Source organism: Lissotriton helveticus, chromosome 8 (genome assembly GCF_964261635.1).
Source record: "Lissotriton helveticus chromosome 8, aLisHel1.1, whole genome shotgun sequence".
Classification (NCBI taxonomy): domain Eukaryota; kingdom Metazoa; phylum Chordata; class Amphibia; order Caudata; family Salamandridae; genus Lissotriton; species Lissotriton helveticus.
In genome coordinates, this window is record NC_136069.1 from 255,002,786 (window position 1) to 255,019,338 (window position 16,553).

The 16,553-nt window shown below is 41.3% G+C and overlaps 1 long non-coding RNA gene across 2 annotated transcripts; it reads left to right on the forward strand.

Moving 5' to 3' along the window:
- Nucleotides 1-6,107: 6,107 nt before the first annotated feature.
- Nucleotides 6,108-11,135, forward strand: LOC144771591 (uncharacterized). Of its 2 annotated transcripts, XR_013599376.1 has the most exons (6): nt 6,108-6,232; nt 6,347-6,513; nt 8,346-8,397; nt 9,062-9,199; nt 9,312-9,372; nt 9,453-11,135. It is a non-coding gene; the product is annotated as an uncharacterized LOC144771591 (long non-coding RNA). The 2 variants fall into 2 exon arrangements; XR_013599375.1 differs by having other exon boundaries at nt 9,312-11,135.
- The last annotated feature ends 5,418 nt before the right edge of the window (nt 11,136-16,553 follow it).

Genomic DNA, 16,553 nt, shown 5'->3' on the forward strand with positions numbered 1-16,553 from the left:
AAGTTATAGGTTATAGAATAGTTATTTGGGAAGTTGGTCCCTTACGTCTCCGCGAAACAACAATCACGCAATTCCAAAAGAAGATAAGGTAAGAGACTACGTGATTGTATAAATCTGACAGAAGGGAGAGCCCACGAAAAAAGTTTCGCCCAGACGTAATGGATGCTAAACCTAGCAAATTTCTTTGCAAGATATAGCCACTCTTCTGCAGGACACAAAAATTGAAAATGCAGCTCTACGAAGAGACGTTTTGAATCTTCAAGAGAGAATACATAAACCCATAGTGAAACCCGCAAGCTTTCAGCCCACTTTTCCTAAAACTACAACTGGGTAGTCTACGCCACAAATTCAGGTTGTCACTCCAGTACAGGTACCTTTAGCACAACCTGAACGTTTTTATGGTGATACTAACAATTTCAACATTTTCATGAATCAATGTCACCTGCGCTTTCTTGCAAAACCATTAGCGTTTCCTGATAACTCATCCAAAGTGGCCTTTGTGTTATCTCATTTAGGAGGAGATGCAGCTCTTTGGTCAGTTCCATTGGTGGAAAATGACGATCCTATTTTATACAATTTTGATAGATTCAAACAATCTATGAGAAAATTATTCACCAAACATGTGTTTGTACAGTCAGCTGATAATGAGCGTTTACATTTGAAGCAGGGAACATCTGATTTACTTCACTATATCTCAGTATTTAATCGCTTAGTGTTAGAAGCTAATTGGCCTTACGACAAAAGAGTTTCTCTTTTTTATAGAGGTTTAAAAGAGGATTTAAAATATATGGTGATGCAAATACTGGAGCCTCCAGACGACATTACAAAATGTATTGATTTGGTGGTGAAATTAAATCACCGTTTATCTGAACGGAAAGGAGAAAAAGGGAAAGCAGATCACAAGCTATTAGTTTTCAAAGAAAATAATGTAAGTGTCAAAGAAGTGGCTAATAAAATAGATCCGGTAGAACCTATTCAGATTGGTACTGTTCGAGGGCCTTTGACTAGAGAGGAGAAAGATAAAAGATGAAAACTTAATCAATGTCTTTATTGTGGCAAAACTGGACATTTCATAAAGGAATGTCCTAATCGACCCAACAAATGTAAAAGTAAAACATCAGATGTAGCTTCAGTTGATCCACAAACGGAAATCTAAGACACTCGATAAACAACAAGGTCGGTTTGTCGGGTGCTTGTTCTAGTTTGGCCTCTACTATTCCAACCGTAGTTTATAGACACCCGAGTATTCAAGTAAAACTAACTGCTATTAACAATCCCACTTATTTTTGGAAGGTTAGTGCATTAATAGACTCAGTTTTATTGATACTTGTTTTGCAAAGAAACTAGGATTAAACACTACAACTAAGGATCATCCAGAAGTGGTCCGTGCAGTGGATGGTAAATAACTTACTTCAGGCCCTATACAAAAACAAATTGAAGTTTTGAATATGCAATGTTCTCCAGTTCACAGCGAGCAGATTTGTTTTGATATCATAGACGCCCCACAATTTAGTCTAATTTTGGGAATACCCTGGTTAGTACATCACAATCCTCATAGTGACTGGATTCAGAAAAAAGTAACTTTTAATTCTGCTCAATGTCACTCAAAGGGTTTTCATCCTCAGGTAAAAGAGGATATAGTGCAAGGATTTGGCTTCCCGAAGGAATCACAAAGCATCCTACTGTTAGACGGTATACCATCTTAGTATTCGGATTTACTTGATGTATTCGATAAATAAAAGCTAACACCTTGCCCCCACATAGAGACTTTGACTGTCGAATAGATTTAACACCAGGAGCAACCTTACCATGCAGTAGGATTTATGCATTAACAGAAAAAGAAAATGAGCATTTGAGAACCTATTTAGATGAATATCTTGCTAATGGGTTTATCAGACAATCCAAATCTCCAGTATCCTCCCCTTTATTTTTTATACCAAAGAAGTGAGGGGAGCTTCGCTCGTGCATAGACTATAGGCTTTGAATAATGTAACTGTGAAAAATAGATATCCTTTACCATTGATTCTAACATTATTGGATCAAATCGAACAAGCAACCATTTATACTAAATTGGATTTGCGCGGAGCTTACCATCTTGAAGAGTCCGAGAGGGCGATGAATGGGAAACGGCGTTTCGCACCAAATTTGGCCTTTATGAATATCAAGTAATGCCCTTCAGACTCTGTAATGCTCCTGCAGCTTTCCAATTTTTTATAAATGAGGTATTGCACGAATTCTTGGATGTCTGTTGTGTCGTATATATCGATGACATATTGATATACTCAAAGTCCAAAGAAGAACATGTCAAACAGGTACTCGCCATCCTTGAAAAATTGCTTCAAAACTCTTTATACGTCAAATTGAAAAAAAGCATGTTTCATGTATCCAAAGTACAGTTTTTGGGATATGTCATTAGTCCTTCAGGCATTGAAATTGACCCGAAAAAGGTGGAAGCAGTAAGCACTTGGCCTAGCCCAACATCAGTAAAACAAGTGCAAAGCTTTTTAGGCTTCGCCAATTTTTATCAGCGGTTTATTCGAAATTTCTCTCAAACAATTACACCTATTGCTAAACTTCTTCGCAAAGGTGTGAAATTTGAATGTACTGAAACTGCAGAAAAAGCTTTGGACGATCTTAAGATATTGTTCACATCTGCACCAATATTGAGTCATCCCGATCCCACTCAGCCATTCATTGTAGAGGCTGATGCTTCTCAGTTTGCCTAAGGAGGCATTGTATCCCAAAGAAATAAAGAAACTGGACAGATGCATCCCATAGCATTTTACTCAAGAAAATTATCTGAAGCAAAACAAAATTACGCCATAGCAGATAAGGAGTTATTGGCAATCAAAGCGGTTTTTGAAGAATGGCGTCTTAACCTGTTGGGTGCGCGTCACTCAATTACCATCTATACTGATCACAGAAATTTGCAATCCCTACGATCCCTTAGAGCTTTATCAGCTAGACAACTCAGATGGTCATTATTCTTTAATGACTATAATTTTGTAACAACATACCGACCAGGAAAAGAAAATCGCAAAGCAGATGCATTTTCACGAATAGGCGAAAAAGACGTAGACTCTGAAAACCTCAGGAATGTTCAATCCATCTTACCTACAAATTGTTTTCAACCAATCTCGTGGTTTGTACTGTCATAACCGACATACAAGAGGAAGTAAAAACAAAACTTATTGATGAATGGAAATTGTTATATCCATTGTTTCAAGTGAAAGAAAATGTGTTATTTATGAATGATCAGATGTTGGTCCCCACTGTTAAATTGCAAAAAATCAGTTATTAAATTACACCATGACACCCTGCTATCAGCTCATCCAGGAATAATGAAAACATATCAAGCAATTAAAAGAAAATATTGGTGGCCTACCATGTTCAACGATGTTAAAAACTATGTTGAGACTTGTGGTGTGTGTATTCAAAGTAAGCCACAACACCAACCTCCGAGTGGTTTATTGCAGCCATTACACATTCCTCCACAATCGTGGCACACAATTTCATTAGATTTTATTGTCGAATTTCCACCAACCAAAAAAGGCTTCACTACAATCTTGACAGTAGTGGATCAATTCACTCGTATGGCTCATTTCATTCCCTTAAAATGTAGTCCCTCGGCTAAGGAATTAGATCAGGTTCTTATGACGGGCATTATTCGATTACATGGAATACCATCTGTGATTAATTCAGACAGAGGTCCCCAGTTCATTTCACACGTCTGGCAAGGGTTAAGTACATCATTGAACATGGAAGTGCGTTTGTCTTCAAGCTATCACCCGCAAACGGATGGTTTGACGGAACGAACCAATCAAACTATAGAAAAATTCTTACGATGTATGTTAAGAGAACATAATGAAGAATGGTCTGATATCTTGTGGGCTTTGGAATTTGCTTACAATAATGGTGATCATACCTCTCTTAATATGTCACCATTCTTTTGTAATTATGGTTACCATTCTAAAAACCTTCCAGATCATGAAATATCATCTGATTCAGTTCCAGCAGTTCCCGACTACATTACTGAGTCAGTTGACATTCATCAAGAAGCTCACTTTCAGTTAGCAAAGGCAAAATAGAATCAAAAGATAGCAGCAGATAACGTTTGTATTACACAACCTAAGTACTTCGAAGGTGACAAAGTTTGGTTGGCAACAAAAAATCTACGAATAAAAGGGAACAAAAAATGTAATCCACGTTTTGTTGGACCTTTTAAGGTGGAAAAAATAATTAACCCAGTAAGTTTAAAATTAACACTTCCCTCGCATTATAGAATCCACCCAGTCTTTCATACAATCCTAAAACTCGACTCACTAAAAAGCCATCTCCTATCATTGTTGAAGGTATACCTGAATACGAAGTTAAAGCTATCTTGGATGCTAAAAGAGTCAGTGGAAAATTGTTTTATTTAGTTGACTGGAAGGGTTTTGGTCCTAAAGAACGTTCCTGGGAGCCCTTAAATCATGTAAAAAATGCTCCAAAACTTGTTAAAGCTTTTTATGCCAGATATCCAACTAAACCTAAACCTGTGCCACAAGTCTTGGGGGGGATCTTGAGAGGGGAGTACTGTCATGATTACATGCCTAGCTTGGTTTTATAAGTAACTAAGAGGTGCACAACACTTTTGCAACACCTGACATTTATTAGAAAAAACCCACCCCTATCCCGTGTACCAACACTGCCTAAAGTATTGAAAGTGTTTTGAAACATAATATGCAACATGTATATTAGAAGTCTTTGGTATTAACTGACGTCTGTAATCACTGTGTTCAGTAATCATTGTGCTTAAATGCTTGTGCTCGTTGCCTAGGGGACATATGGTGTTGATGGAATCACGTTATCTGCATTCTGCTTTGGTACATTTTAGAATTTGAACTAGTTAAGAGTAACCCTGGACGAAGGACTTCGCCTACTTCGCCCTTTGCAAAGTAGGCGAAGCAGGCAACACTACGCCCACTCCTTGGGCGTAGCGAAGTTGCCCGCCTCCCGCCTCCCTCCCACCCTCCTGAACATACCTACTTTTAGTAAATGGTCACTGATAAATAAATAAAAGGCACTTACCTTGTCCGCGGCGTCCCGGGGCTCCCTCTGCTCGTTCACGCCGCCGTCTGCTAACCAATGCGCATGCGCGGTCGCCCTCGCATGCGCATTGGTTATCAAGACGGCGGCGTGAACGAGCAGAGGGAGCCCCGGGACGCCGCGGACAAGGTAAGTGCCTTTTATTTATTTTTATGTGCCCATTTACTAAAATTAGGTATGTTGGGGAGGGGGGCATGCGGCGTGTACGGGGGCTATGCGAAGTGCGCAGGTGGGCGTAGTTTCTCGCCCACTTTGCGTAGCTTCGCGTAGCCCCACTACGCACACTACCCCCAGGGTTAGTTAAGAGCCTGCCGGTAATTCACGGACCAAGTTGCCCAGCTCCGTGTATTTAACCAAGAGTTACGGAGCCAGCGCTTACAAACATTCAAGTCCGAGTCCATTTACAGTTGCGGTGCACTCACGCTGAACGTGAGCACACGTAACTGCTGCTTCGGTGTGGCTCGCTATGAAAGCCACACCCGAGGTTCTGAAAAACGCTTTGCCTTCGGAACGTGACTCGAATGAGAATCCTGTTACCCACCTGACGAAACGAAAAGCGGCAATCTGGATTCCAAGGTGAAGACGATCAGGTTTCATTGCGGATGACAACTTATCTTCAACTTGTATTTTCTACACGGCTGGACCTGAAAAGAAATCAATCTTTACTGGCACCCATCACAAGCAAAAACAGTCTTTGATTTTGCATAAAAAGACAATTGCTTGGACAATACGGCTTTATATTAGAGACTTTTGAATTAGTGAAGGCTTTAGCATTTTGGGAGAAAGAAAACAAAGTGTTCAATCTTTTAATGTTTCTTAGAGCCTAAGATATTTAAACTTTCAGTATTAATCAGTGGTCACTGTAATGTGAAGATTTGTGTTAATGTTTTAATAACCAGTAGGAGCATCTCGACATTTATTCAAGAGAGAAAACCAGTAAGTGTAAAAAGAGTGAAAAGTTAAACAATTCCAGAATTTCAGTGAAGGTTGAAATGAGCAGGAATATTTTATTTTCAGTTTCTGATATCGCCTTGTTACCCGGTGTATTTATCCGAAAACATCGTATCCACAAGGCTTGCTTGTTCCACTTCTCAGCCCATCTCAACATCCCAACGAAACATACTGCAACAACTACTGCTCGCAGGTAGGCTTTTGTTATATTTTGAATAAAGCTATAAAGAGAACCTAAATAGTGCAAGTACTGTAGAGAGATATAATTGAAAGTTAGATCACAGAGAATTCCCTTGTTGCCTCGCAGGTCGACAGCAAGATCAACATAAACGTCCAGTATCCGGCCCTCCTCCCCACTTTCTATCTTATATCTTGCTTGAATCTATAAGTTACAGGTTATAGAATAGTTATTTGGGATGTTGGTCCCTTACATCTCCGTGAAACAACAATCACGCAATTTCAAAAGAAGATAAGGTAAGAGACTACGTGATTGTATAAATCTGACACAACCTATCTGAGGAAGGCATGGGGATTCCAAACCATTAGAGGGAGACCAGCATGTAGTGCCAACTTAAAGTGTTAATCACTTGGTCAAGCGAAAGACAGCCCTCTTTATGGCGTGGAGCAGTTAAGTTTATCCATTACACAAAAGAGTCTCTGTATATTTAGTGGTGTACTAAATGGTTCAAAGCCGCATAGGTCTGCATGTATGAGTTTTGGTAAAAGTGGGAGTAATCACCGGGCCAGTACCCTTGCTCAATACCTTGTACTCAGTCGTCAGCAACGGAAGGGCCTGTAAGCTGTAATGTCAGTGGGATCCCTGCCTGGGCTTCGGCAGTAATGTCACCAAGGCTGGTAGAGATGCTCCAACTGAGGAACTACGTGTGTGGAGAAGGCGGAGTGAGACTCCGCCGACAGACCATTGAGTCCTAGGGTTTTATTATGGGGGAGTTCCCTAATGGCCTCCCAAATTACGGCGGTGGTCGTTGATGCAGCGAGTGCTTCCCGGTCCACATCTGTTACTTGTGGAAGGGGTAGTGCAACTAAAAAGTCAGTGATAGCTTGAAATCCGGCTCTAGGAGGGACTATGTACACATTTTTATAATAGTCATGAAATGCATCATTAATTCAACTCTGGGTAGTTATATGTGGTATCGCTGGCATGTTTATTTCAAGAATGGAGGTTGGTGGGGGGGGAGGTTGATTAGCTGGGCTAGTAATGAGCCCAACTTGTCTGCCTCTGCATGGGATTTCTGAATTAAGTAACAATAATCTATTACACACAAGAGCTCCCATAGTTCTGCATATTCCATCCATGCTGCCTGAAGCTCTGTTGCTCTAGCTGTGTCTGTCACTGCAGCCTGCTTCAGTGCTCCCATCCCTGCCTCCACCCTCGCCAGCTCTTGATGGACTTCCTGACATGCCCCTACTACTGTCATTTATGCCATCTTATGCCCATGCAATCTATTATTTGTGGGCCAAACTAGGCAGAAGGTTAAGGCAAGAATACTGCAACACTGCAGCAGGATTCGCTGCAACACCCCGGGTGCACCACTAGTGGAACATTTCAAACAACACTCACACCCACCAGATTCCATTAAATGGTTGGTTCTAGAAAAGGTGACATTGGGACCAAGAGGTGGGGACATAGGACCAATCCTGAATGTCAAGGGAGTGTAAGATGACGTTCCTTTTGGACACTATAAACAATTGACTCAATGAACTAAGGGGCACGGATGCACAACTGGTGGGCTTAGCTACATAATAGTGGACTGATCTATGTGATTCCAATATGTAATGCTAGAATCCCTTTGCTGTTGTTTAGCGCATAGGTATGCCTCATATTTTACCATGAAATGTGTTATGTCAGAACTGTAAACCACAACTGTGAAGTCCATCACATGAACTAGCACCAAGCTGTGTTTCATTATGTAGCACTAATTATGTATTACCAAACGTATACCTTTAATATCCACCATGTGCAAACTCATTTTGTATACATCAATGTTTTTTACGTGTGACTTGAGAGAACCAACAACATGTGGTTTCACAGCCAACTGACACTATTGTTCGACAACCACGATTTTGTACACACAAGATGCCCCAGGGTAGTTTTCCATAACCTTTCAGCAGTACTGTGCTGACTCTGCCGCTTACAGCTGCAACTTATATACATTAGGGCTGTGCTGTCTCTGCCACCATGACAACGATACAGTAGGGATGTGCTGACTCTGCCAATCCGAGCAGCCTTGACGATGCGCGCCTATGCGTCCACGAGCACGTAATGAATACCATATTTATTTCAGGCTACATGCCCGGCACCGGCTTCCCATTCTGAGCTCCGGCCGGCAATGCCAGGTAAGTGAGCTTGATGCTGGGTTCTTTTCTGTCTTCATAGACTCAGCACGCACCCACAGCGTAATTAATTTATTATCGATTTCATTTGCTGCATGACCCCGGCCTCGTTTGCATGTCGAGCGATGAGCAATCGTAATGGTTCCTGTCTCCAGGATCGCACCCGACCTTTTGTTTCAAATCAGGACGCCCCCCCCCCCCATATACATATATTTTGAATCCCTACAATAATTATTATTGTTTGTCACCATTAGCAGCTTTGAGGATGCGCGGTTTTAATCCCTCGAGCGCGTATCCGATGCCGCACTCAACTCAGGCATACGCCTGGTATTCCTCGCTGAGCTCCTGCCGTCAAGGCAAGACTAGCGAGCATGGTGCTCGGTCCAATCCCCAATTGTAGGTGCCGCGACATTAGACCTATTGGGCACACCAAAATCTGCATCAGACCATCGGCCTAACTTTCAAACGGGAGCCACTACCCCATTTTGATTAATGAAATAGTCTACGCCACAAGGGTACACTGTATTTAATTACACTAGACCCATTTTACACAAGGCCATTAGGTGGCGCCCCTCCTTAGAGCACCCACATACTGGGACACTTCAGTAGAGGGTCATTCGGTATTTTTTCCCTCCATATTGAGAGCCTCCTCACGTTTCTTTTCCAGGAAACACAGGATTTTTCCCTACCATCTGCAAACGGACACTGCTGCAGATTTTTCAACTGATATTCTGGAGAAACGCTTGTGTGTTCCCTCTTGGTTGCAAGCTGAGATAGCTGCAGACCTCTTACCAAGCAAACATGAGTAAGTATTATCCTTTCACTATTGAGTTACTAGGTGATTCAGTTGGAGTCCCCCGTGTTGACTCACCTACCTACCTGTGTTTTTTTCTGTTTTCCCTCTCTCCCCACTTAAGGAGCTTATGCTAGCCCACATTTCCTATTACCATGGCGGATCCTTCTCCATTTTCTTATCAAGTAGGTACTTTTACCAAATACATTAGTAGCACACACACTGACTCCTGCTAGCCCTTTAATACCGTTTAAATAGCCTGCAGGTGCTCTTCCCAGTCCTGATGAAGACCTCACCGCAAGGATAATAATCTGTCCTGTCCTGAGGGCTCGAAAAGTCAACAACACTTGAAAACAAACTCTTGTGACACTGTATACAAACAATTTCTGGTCCATTTGAGTTATGTGTAACACTGGGAACATTTGATCATTCACAGGCTGAAATGTCAACACCAAACCATGTTGATGCATGTATGTCACGAATACCTTTCCGTGTCTCCTACCCACATGTGACCACTCAGTACCCATTTCCTCTCTTCTTCACTACCACACCAAGAGCACTGTATGATATTGCACAATTGCCGCAATGAGTAAGGCCATTGCCTCTATCTGTAAAATGCTTTGAATGCAATCGCATCAGATACTTTATATTGCTATAAAACAACTGAAGTGGATACATGCCACACCTAATTTGTTTATGTTTTTGCTAATAATATTTATTTTTCACAAAATAATTATTTACTGCTGTGACCACACTGTTTGATACTGTACTTATTGATCTAGGTCAGGTAGTATATATGGGTTACCCCCTTTATATACACTACTCAAAGTCTTATACAAGTAGGTCTAGGTCTGTGTTCCCCTCCTGCAGGAGGTGGGAAGGATAGCGGCAATAGACACCCCAGGTAAGGGGGCCAATGACCACTATCTGTCACTCCAATGTAATGCCTCTAAATCTTTAAGTTAGGTACCCCAGACCCTTACAGAGTTGCAACAGCAGAGAAGACTGCAGAGACCAACTGACTTGGCCCTGGCCCTACCGGCCTGTCTGAAGTCCTCAGCGAACCTGCACCATAAGATGATTTGTCCTGCAGCCCAGTGACCTCCATAACCCTGGGTGAACAGACGGTCTTCAACAAAGATCAAGGCTCCAGAGAACAGTGGACCTGTTCACCATCTTCAAAGTAAAGACTTTGTGACTGTAAGAACTGTATAGCCTGCCCCTGGTTCCGCCACTGTACGCAATAGCTCCAACCCAATTAAGTGGCCTATCAGTCCCAGCAAGGTTCCCCAGTGCTCCAGAGCCCATGCCCACCATAAGATGACGTTTCCTGGACTCTTTGATGCAACCTGCAGCCTCTGCGTGGAGACCCCCTCAACCGCGACCTGCTCCGGTAAGCAAACCGTCCGCCCTGGGCCTTGGTGAAGAGAATAAAAGGTGTCCCTACATCCCCGAGCATTGCAACTTACCTCTGCAGCTGTTGGTTTCCTTCAACCAGCCTCCTGGCCTGAGCATGTAGCCCTTTTTCTGATTTGGCCAATCTCCATTGCCTTACATTGGGCACCCAAAGCTATGTTGGCACCCTGAACCCTGCACCTGCACCCTGCACCCTGCTGCCCCTGTGCCACTGGTGGTGTAGTGTTGGTGCTGCTTTGGGCCCCATCAGTGCTTGCTTCACCCCCCCCATAGACTGACCCCCCCCAAGCTGCTGCTACTTACCAACCGATTGTCACAATCCCGATTGATTTGTATCGGGCTCCCAACCTCAAACTTGCACCCTGCACACAGCTGCCCCGGTGGTGCTGGTAGAGTACCGTTGGTGCTGAACTGAACCGTGCCCATTTACTAAACTTAACTTCCAAAGACTGGTCTTGTAAGTCAATGTTATACCTATGAAGGCTGAATGTTTCTTCTTCCCATAACATTGCAAAGCCTGAAAATTGTGTTGTGTCCGTTTTTTAAACTAAAAAGTATTTCTCTTTTAAAACATATTTTCCAAAGATGAAGTTCTGTTGTATAAAATAAATATTACAAAGTATTATTTTTATAAACTGGACTGGGATTAATTTATTGAGTATGTGTCTCATTTATTGCCACTGTGTGTTCAACAAATGCTTAACACTGCATTCTGATAAGTTTAACCCTACTACAAGAGAGAGCATTAGTATTATCTACTTTAGCTTCTGCAAAGCCTCTGGGGATCCACTGGACTATCTGCACACTATACCTCTTTTTGGTATAGCATATATTGAGCCAGCTTCCTACAGTTGCTAACACATTTTGCTTATAAATAGTGACAGCAAAATCTTTGGGCGTGTATTAGAGACTTACTGTGCCCCATTAGCATTTGATATTTGTGAAAGGATTCCAGCATGGTGCCTGGGTCTCATTGGGTGGAAAATTCTAGGCAGTCAGAGATAGCCCTTGACAGACTTACCTGCACTTCCCTTCAGACCTCTTTTGTGTGTTACAGGGACAAACTTTTGTTTCCACCAAAATGGGTCATGTATTCCGATCCTTGGGTGCATGCTGTTTCCAATTAAATGTTTTCCAACATTTTATCCTTAGATTGGGATACCAGGCAGGGATGTACCTTGTCACCAATATTAATTATTGTGATGTCAGAATTTTTGTTCCATCAATTATAAGTGGATAAAATAATGGAATATATGTACCCCCTTGTTGTCAAAGTAGGGATTGTGGCACACGATGCTTGTATTTTGGCTCACTTGACAGAAACATCCAATCAATCAGGATTTGTAAAACGCAGCACTGTCAACCCTAGGGGTATCTGGGCACTGTGGATGCGATGTCTCTGTAGAAGATCCAGGTCAGAAACAAGCAGAAAGAGGAAAAATAAAGGTCAGAAACGAGCAGAAAGAGGATACCTCAAATTCAGTAACTAGCGGAAAGAGGAACAAATAAAGGGAAGAAATGAGCAGCAAGAGGGAAAACAAAGGGCAGAAACGTGCAGAAAGAAGAAAAATAAGGAGCAGAAAGATGCTAAATAAAGATAAAAATAAACAAGCAGAAAGAGGAAAAAATAGAAAAAAGAAAGGGTCAGAAAAAGGCAGGAAAACTAGCAGAAAGAGGCAGCAGAGGGCAGAGGACTGTGGGCAAGCTGATCAGGAGAATTGGTGCATGGGGAGCAGGCACGGGGGCCTGCTCAATGGGGTCAAGCTGAAGTCCATTAATTAGGTCCTTGGGGGAGTGCGGGCGCTGGGTGTTGGAGGAGGGAAACAGCGGTAGGAAGGAATGGCATGAAGAGGGAAGTAACAAGCAGGAAAAGGAAAAATAAAGATCAGAAAAGAAAAGAAAGAGGAAAAATGAAGGTCAGGAATGAGAAGAAAGAGGAGAAATAATGGTCAGAAATTAGCAGAAAGAGGAAAAATAAAGATCAGATATGCCCAAGAAGAGGAACAATAATGGGCGGAAACTAGCGGAAAGAGGAAAATTAAGGGTCAGAATCAAATCGAGCAGAAAGAGGCAAAATATATATCAGAAACAAGCAGAAAGATGCAAACTAATGGGCAGAACTAGCAGAGAGAGGCATAAATAGAGGACATAAGTGGGTAGAAAAAGGCTGAAAAACTAGCAGAAAGCAAGTAGAAAACAATGCAGCATCTGAGCAGAGGAAGCACAACCTAAGGCAGCAAGGGGTAGCAGACTGTGGGCAAGCTGGACAGGAGAACTATCGCAGGGGGAGCTGGCATAAGGACCTGCTCGGGGTTACTTAACACTTTTTTCATTAGGAAAATAATCAGAAGGTATTGTCTCAGATAAAACTGAATTTGCTTCCTAAAGGAAGGTAATTCTCATAGCTCTTGTTAGTTTGGGAGAAATACAGACCATGATATATCAAGATATTAATATGCTGCTCTGCAAATGAAACCATAATCATGGGCATTAAAAAAGAAAAGAAAATGAAAGAAAATGTTAATAAGTGAAGTGAGCATTGTTTGTTGTGGAAAGGGCCTTTGGAATCCACAAAAAAACTAAGCTATATTTTTTGGTTCTCTGTCCTGCTCCAGGATTGTCCGTTCCATGATCCAGTGTTTTCCTTAAAGAAGTACATAAAATAGTTTACAAATTCATAAAGGCTAAAAGGAAACCCCCAGCAGACAGTGCCACACTCTAGAAGCTGAGGATGTGGATAGGGTGAACTTCCCTAGTTCCAACCCGTGCTGTAGGGAATTTACACTTTGCATTTTTGTTGTGGCTTGAAGAAAGTCATAAACTTAAAACTGCTTGAGTTATATTAGAAGAGCAACAAACGTCCCTTCACACTGGCACAAATTATTTTCATGTTTGAGTGGAATAGATGTTGCTTATTTCCAGTATTATTCTTCTCCACAAATCTTCATTGACAAACAACATATCTGCATAATCCCACCAATATATATTTAGAAATGTTCATTTGGCACAACAGACACATGATAATAAAAGGACCACCCATACCTTTCTCCACTAAGAACTCCTGTAACATCCTTAAGGTGGGGCATGAGTGGAGTAATTGCAGATTGATGACACTTCCAGAAGAACAGGACAAATGTGGTATTTGAGATTTGCTTATTTCACTCAATTACCTTTGACCCCTTATGCATCTACCCTAACAGGAAACTGAAGCTTAACGCCTAAAAGGTCTAAGAGGAAGGCCTCTTGGATGAAATAATTATTTCAGAAGAAAACAAGAGATGAGGCCATTGATGAAATTGAGGCGAGGACCATAATCTTGTATATAATTGTAGTACTTAAGAGTAGAGTAATGAGTTAATATAAGGTTTGGTGGAACAGGCAATCCAGCTTAACTGTGTGGGGTTCCCATCCCAACACATGTGATTCCCTTGCCTCATTTGAAGGTGGGCAACCAAAAAGTTTTCTACTGTGGAGCCTCAGCGGGCTTTGCTTTCAGAAATCCATGGCTAATGGCCAATGAGTCAAAGGGCTGTTGGTTTAAGAATGTTCGAACTGGTGGAATAGTGTCTGCAATATACAGTGAAAAGGCACATTTTATTACAGCTCTGTGATAGACCGCAATGTTTGGCTAAACAAAAAAAATCACTTTTTCACATTTTCTGTCCCACCGTCAATTTCACCCATACTATAATGCATCAAAGCAAAGGCTGTGAAGGGCCCATACACATCTAAGCTGTGTGTACCGAACCCTTCTCAATTTTATTCTTGGTGTTCGACTTTTGCCTTGAGCAGGATGCCATTTGGTACATTAGACCTATCAGATGTCAGACGTGTCCTTGTAGATATGTAAATACCCTGGTGTGCACATGTCTATCATATTAAAGAATTTAACAATTTTCACTTTGTAATATATACTGCGTTTTACATAGTAATGAATTGCTTATGCACATGGTCTCTATTTGCTGCCATAATATCAGCTTTTTATAGTATCCATTCGCCAACTTGTATATCAAGGTTTGATTTTGTTTCCCCTCCTGGTCCTGCTCTCTCCTCCTTGGCCCCTAGTCTTTCTCCAAATCTTTCCTCTCTTTCTCTCTCTTCTCACCACTTCTCTTTATTTCCCTCGTAATAATTGTGTTCAGAAATGGACCAGTGTTTCTAATACTAATTGTTCTGGTTTGATGGCAGGCCCTGGCCCTATCGGAATCATGATATCCTTGCCAGATCTATTTACTTTTAACTTGAGATTTCCGCGGAGGTAATGAGAACATTTTGAGGAATAATACCTAGGATGACCGTTTCCCCAGAATTTCCGCTTTTTTCAAGAGGACCCTTAAAGTCCAATTAACAATGGTCCAAAATGTCACGTACCTCATAGGTACCAGCACATGAAGATATACTGGTCCATTTCTAGACCGCTCAAATTGAGGACATGAGAGTGCACTGCTAACCAGAGGTTTAAATGTAGGTATTGCTCACAAACGTTGTGTTGATGAGATTAACAAGGTATAATCATTTGCTTAAAAATGTATTTCAAAAGGAATATGGTATCTACAGGATTTGTAATTGTAGTGAGCTAGCACAAATCTGTCAAACGCCTTATAATGTACAAGCATTTGAAACAATGTGAACTTTCCTATAGAATTAAGCTCTATTAATGACAAATCTGCTGTGGGCTTGAAGCATTAAATGCATTTTAAAATGTGACACACAGTCATTTGGTGCTGCAATTTAACACATAAAGCTTTGATATGCACATGCCTTTAACCAGAAGCTTTCCCTTTGCACAATGAATTTATAGTTTGACCTTAATGTGACTAATTTAGATTTTGTCCTCACTATAGAATGCAGTTTTAACTTACAATGTAAACATGTGTGCAGTAGTAGCATATAGTTTGTATTGAATTAACACAACAGTTTAAAGTGTGAAAAACAGAAAACAGGTAATAGTTTAGCTTGCTCAGAGAGCTTAAGCTTGACCTTCCATATAAAAGAGGAATGTGCCTCTCATGAGAAAAAGAGGCATGTCATAATTTACAGCAAGTAACCTTGGAGCCTTATCATATTTAGCTGCTGGTAAAATGATTCAAACAAAGCCCCATGTATTTCTTTGCCTTAGAGAGAACAAAAAAGCAAACACATTTCAAAATGTATTACCATATTATGTTTTAATGATTCCTACTTCAGTAATATGTTCTTTTGCAGCTAATGTAATGTGTTTTGTAAAATAAAACATTTCTTTAACAGAAGGTTAAGCGATGAAGTAATTTTAAATAAGATACAAATGTGCCGTGAGACCAGCGCCTGATGGATGACGTGTAGACAGCAGGAGAAGGTGGAGATGTGCTTCTGGAGTACACTGGATTTCATTGGCCGAGACAAAGTACATGCAACATACTTTTAGCAAAATCTTTACAGATTTATAAACAGATGTATGACATTACAACACATGCTTTTACCACGCATGCCTTTACAACGCAGTTTTTACAACGCATGCCTTTACAACGCATAGTGCTTTGGGGCGCTGGATAGTGAATAGTTTAATTTACTATTCCAACTCCAGTCCCCGTGGATAGTAGGGAAGGTGTTGGATAGTAAATTAAACCTATTCCCAATCCTAGAGCGCCCCCCAGCGCAATGCGTTGTAATGGTTTGCGTTGTAAAAGTTGCGTTGTAAAGGCACTGCGTGGTAAAAGTTGCGTTGTAAAGGATGTTTCCCTTATAAAAACGTTCCAAGTTCAGGAGTTTCTGACTTAGAGACGGAGATCTGCAGTTACAGAGGGGAGAGAGATTCCTTTAGAGAAGAAGACTGGGATGTTAGATGCAGAAATGAAGGGAGCAGAGGTGATTTGCAGAGAACAGATGCAAAGGAGAAGAGGGAAGACTTTGATGGAGAGCAGAACAGATTCTGACAAGGGCAGATTACATGCAGGCTGTATCCCATTTAACT